The sequence below is a fragment of the Zingiber officinale genome, chromosome 10B (genome assembly GCF_018446385.1).
Source record: "Zingiber officinale cultivar Zhangliang chromosome 10B, Zo_v1.1, whole genome shotgun sequence".
NCBI lineage: Eukaryota > Viridiplantae > Streptophyta > Magnoliopsida > Zingiberales > Zingiberaceae > Zingiber > Zingiber officinale.
In genome coordinates, this window is record NC_056005.1 from 92,565,304 (window position 1) to 92,570,880 (window position 5,577).

General features: G+C 35.7%; 1 long non-coding RNA gene across 1 annotated transcript; it reads left to right on the top strand.

Moving 5' to 3' along the window:
- Window positions 1–1,717: 1,717 nt before the first annotated feature.
- LOC122029969 lies at window positions 1,718–2,369 on the top strand. Its single transcript, XR_006125268.1, has 3 exons — window positions 1,718–1,927; window positions 2,118–2,220; window positions 2,327–2,369. It is a non-coding gene; the product is annotated as an uncharacterized LOC122029969 (long non-coding RNA).
- The last annotated feature ends 3,208 nt before the right edge of the window (window positions 2,370–5,577 follow it).

Here is a 5,577-nt window from a genome sequence, read left to right on the forward strand (position 1 = left end):
ACATATTGCTAAATAGTTGTCAAACTGAGAGTTCTGTATTTCTAATCACCTATGTACTAGATTTAGATTTGGGGAATTGTGGTAGTGTGATGTCAGTTGATACCTTAAATGCAGAATCAACATCTGATTGAGAGGAGGATCAGATTCACTCACAATTCTTGTTTTCTACAAATTTAATATTTGAATTAGTTGATGTTTGAGAAGAAGTGTAATGCTAAAATGCTTCCAATCTTATCCAACATTCATCTGACATGAAAATTGTGTGAAAAATGTGCATTATGACCTACTATATTTTGTGCTTAATCATTATTATTTCTCAAATTATCATGATGAAGTCCTCTTCAGTCATTTTTTTTGGTATATCATCCTTACTATGATAGGGTGTTAGCAATAATTTGGTTTGATATGAATGATTCCATCTAAAAATTCACTATACTAAAGACTATTTAGTCATTTCCTATGTGGGAGGATCAGAATTTTCAACTTTGTCATTATGAAATTAGTTTGTTAAGCGGGATGCCTTCTGCATTTCAGGTATGGAATTAGTGGTTATCCTACCTTGAAGTTTTTTCCCAAGGAAAACAAAGCTGGTGAAGATTATGAGGCTGAACGGGAGTTGGATGATTTTGTTAAATTTATTAATGTGAAATGTGGCACTAGCCGTGATGCGAATGGTCAACTTACTTTCCAGGTGAATGATAGATTGTGAAGGATCATATTGACAAACTTTGTTCTTCAGTCCGTAGTTGTATATGATAGTTACTATCTTGTCTAACATTGCATACGTATCTTCATCAAGATATGTAAGCAAATCATAAATGCTAGGCTAATTTGTTGTGTCATAGATTTCTCTATCCAATATATATCCACTTATCGGCATCGCAACAACGGCTTTCATTGATAGTTTCCTAGATCTTTTATTGTGTCACATATTTATCTATCCAATATATCCACTTATTTGCATTGTAGCAACTGCTATTATTGATAGTTTCTCGGATCTTTTTCGCAATAAGTATGCAGTGGAAGACTCATTGATTGTGATGGTATGTTCTCCCTTTCTTAATATGGTTCATTGTTTAAGCAAGTAACTATACTATGCTTGATTTCTTCTTGTCTATCTACACAGATTGCTAAGGGACTAAGACCCATTTTTCTTGGCCTTATATTGTGTGCATCCCATAGTCGTACGTTCTCTATACTTAATGAGTGATTCGTGCCTTTGGAAATATATAAACACTTGGGCCATCACGATGTTATTTGAAATGGTAAAATTTTTTTATTTTGAACTAGAATATCCTATTTGTAGTAAATTCAATATCAAGTTTTAAGATGCAACATCTCTACCTACTCTTTTCGAAGGATCATCATTACTTTTTCAGCGTTCTTATGTACCTTTAATAGTGTTTAGAATAAAAGGAAACAAAACTGAAAAATAATTCTACATAATTGATGCTCAAGGTGATCAAATTTTTTCTTTATTCACAATTTTTGTTTTGAAAGTCTGGTTGATTACGCATATTGTTTGATTAGATTATAGTTTTAAATTTGATGGAATGCTTGCCTTTATGCACAGAGACTATGCTTTGCATCGGAAGTGAATGGCATCGTTATCCTTCTTCATTTTTTATGCCTTCGTACATTAAGGAAGTTCAATGGATAAATGAAGGATTTAGGGGTCTTCTCCCATATCCTTTTAATTCAAGTTTGGGAGGCATGACAACTACCCCACCTTATTTCAATGACAAGAACAAGGGTTCTCATGGCCAATATGTGTCTATTAATGGGATTTTCAATGTCTTGCTTACCACGCTAATCCTACTTCTGATTGGATTTGCAGCTTCAAGATATCAAACTCTACACCTTCTATATGGAGCTAGATTTGCAAAAGCCATATCCAACTCGAGGAAGTGACTTATTGACATGGGAGGTAGGTGTACCTCTTTAGTTCCGCTTTTGACCAAATATCCCTATAAAGATTCATTTGTGTGCTCTTAACAGATCTATTCCTACAACGTTGTTATCTAGGATTAGCATTTATTCTGTTAAATGAGATTTATGCACCTATAATTATTCTGGTGAAGTTAGCATTCTATTAAACTAGATTATAACCTTTGCAGAGAACTTATTGGTAACCAAGGACTTTGCGAAGATAGCAAATTTTGGCCTTGCTCATGAAGTTCATTCGAAGCCACCATTCACAAAATAGGTTTCAACACGCTGGTAAGCATGTTTATGACAAGCACTTGTGATCTTATATTTTTTATTTGATACATGTACACATTTGTTTTAGTTATTTGACATATGGTGGATTTATGTGTTTTTACAGTTTACAAATCTCAAGTACTCCAGAGTTGAAATTGATGAAGTGCGGTTCGAGTGGGCTGAATGCATGCTAGATTACATTTGAAGTGCGGTTCTACCTTGATGTGTTAAAAGAATGTTCTACCTTGATTTTGATATCTATTAGCTAACTTTTGATGTAAAAAGAATGTTTGGGTATTTTATGGATATTGTTGTAAGAAGATTATTTATATAATTTGTGAATATTTGTGTATTTTATGGATATTATTGAATGAAGAATATTTGTGTATTTTTTTTTGTTATTGTCGGTTTTTCATTGTTTCGGAAATCAAATTTGTGCTGTTAAAAAATATACATATTACATCGGTCTTCCATCGCTGCAAAACCGGTGTTATTAACTAATATTACATCGGTCATTTACCGCTGCCAAAACTGGTGTTATTAACATACAATATTACATCGGTTTTACACCGTTGATGAAACGGTGTCGTTAAGTGATACTACACCGGTTAATAACCGATTCGAAGACCGGTGTCGTTAAGTGATACTACACCGGTTTTAACCCGATGTCTAAAATGGCAGACTTTTAACATCGGTTTCATAGACATCGGTCGAAAATGAAATAGACACCGGTGGAAAACCGATGTCTATGAAGGTTTTTGTTGTAGTGACTCTCTCTCTTGTCGTCATTCTCGCTAGCTGCATCTTTCACTCAACTTCTTGTGCTCCTAAGTTCCTATATACTTAGAAACAAGGTATCAAACAAATGCAAGACCTAACTTGACTTGGTTAATCACACTAAAACCACAACGAGGTACTTATATTTTTCCCCTTTTACCCTTCTTTGACCACATCATCGACCATAGAGTGTCTTTTAGAACTGTTGAAGGGAAGGAATTTATAGAATTATTACATGAATTACAACCGAGATTCAAAATTCTTGATCAAAAGAAAGTTGCAAGTATGGTTTATGATCTATTCTTAGTTGAGAAAGTTAAGATACAAAGTGTGATCAGCGATTAAAAAGTAAGTATCACAACTAATACTTGGACATCCATTCAAAACATAAATTGCATGGTAGTGACAACTCACTTTTTGGATAGTGAATGGAAGTTACATAAAAGAGTAATTAACTTCACAAAAATCACTAGTCATGTAGGGGAAGATATTAGTAAGATAGTTGAGGTTTGTCTTAGAGAGTGGGGGATAGAAAATACCTTTTCAATTGTAGTTGGCAATGCTTCCTCTAATGACATTGCAATTGATTATTTGAAAAGGAGAATGAAAAGTGAAAATTCATTATTGTTTGAAGGGAAATACTTGCACTTGAGGTATGCGTGTCATATACTTAATTATTAAAGATGATTTGAAAGAGCTTAATGTTTCAATTAAAACTATAAAGAATACAATTATTTTTATTCATTCTTCCCCATCAAAGTTGAATAAATTTAGGGAGTTTGTCATACTAGCCAAGTTTTCTAGTACGTCAACAATACCTATGGATGTCAAAACAAGGTGGAATGCAACTTATAAAATGCTTGAAGTTGCATTAAAGTATAGAAGGGTGTTCAAAAGGATGGTTGAAGAATGAGTGCCTTTTATGAATTACTTTTGTGAAATAGATGAAAAGGGTAAAGTAAGGATGGGGCCTCCAATTCCTGATGATTGGGAGAATACAAAGGCTTTCGTACACTTTCTAAAAAAATTTTATGATGCGACTTTGGAGCTAAGTGCATCAAAAACTCCTACATCCTAATTGATTTATCAATCAATGATTGCATAGAAATTGAGATTGAGAGAAAGAGAATTGATGATTCCAATCTAACTCTTTAAAAGGTAGAATGTGCAATAAAGTCAAAGTTTGACAAGTATTGGGGGAATTGGGATAATATTAACCCTTTGATATTTATTGTAAATATTTTGACCTAATGAACCAACTTCATATGATCAAAGTGATTGTCAAAAAATTTAGAGATACTCCTACAAGAAACCAAGAGTTTGTTGATAAGATCAAACAAAACTCGATAACTTTATGGATGGAGTATAATAGAATAAGTGATATAATGAATGTTGATAGTCAAACTATGCAAATAGAGTGTGATGGTGGAGATGATAGTTGTAGTAGTGGTGGTGCTCTTTGTGATGAATTGTTTAATGGCATGGAAGACAAAATGAAGAAGAACAACTTCAAGAGATATCCAATGAAGTGGATAGGTACCTAGCCGATGAGATTGAAAAATGATCTAATCAATCTTTTAATTTTTTGGAGTGGTGGAGAGGAAGTGACACTAGGTACCCAATCCTTTCAATTATTGCTAAGGATATTGTTAGGGTCGATTGTAGCTAGAGGGGGGGGGGGGGGGGGAATAGCTCGTCGCGCTTCGTTTGCTTGCTCTGTGATGATGATATATAGCGGATAGAACTTGAAGCAAAACTTACAACGCTAACACCAGGATTTACTTGGTATCTACCTCAAGAAGAAGTGACTAATCCAAGGATCCACACATGACACACTCTCCACTATGAAAAACACTCCATCTCAGTAACTACCGGAGGTGGAGAAATCTCATACAAACTCACACAACAAGATACAACACACGCAAGAAGAAAATACAAGAATACAAAGTAAACACCTCTTCTTGTTTGACCTTGTCGATGTAGATCGCCTCTTGAACCTTGGAAGTGAAACAACACTTATCCCCAAGAGCTTCTAAGAACTGACAGAGAGTAAGAGGAGAAGATCGTGTGTGCTAGAAGAAGGCTCGAGCGAAGAGGTCTACTGAGAAGAAAGCTCGCCACGACTTTATAGACTGCACCTCTAAGGCTCCCAATCGATTGGGCTTGCTCACAATTGATTGCCATGTGAGATCCGCACCATCCTGGCCATCCATTGCTCACTACCTGCACAATGGTCATATCCCAATCGATTGACTAATTGATTGGAGAGGCTTGAATTGATCGGGTGATCGATTCAGAGCACCTATGTGCTCTCGCTGGAAAAGGCCTGAATCGATTACCCGATTGATTCAGCCTTCCTCGCGTCGCGTGAGAATTCCAGCCTCAATCGATCGATCGATTGGCGGTGCCCAATCGATCGACTGATCAATTGGGGATTCTTCTGTGCTAGCGATTTAGGCTCCTAATTGATCGGCCTATCGATAGGGCTGCTGTTTATCGCAACACTCTCCCAATCGATCGGCTGGTCGATTAGGCTTCGGTTCAATCGATCGGCTGATCGATTGACCTCCCTTGACTTACTTAACTTAAGCTTAAAGG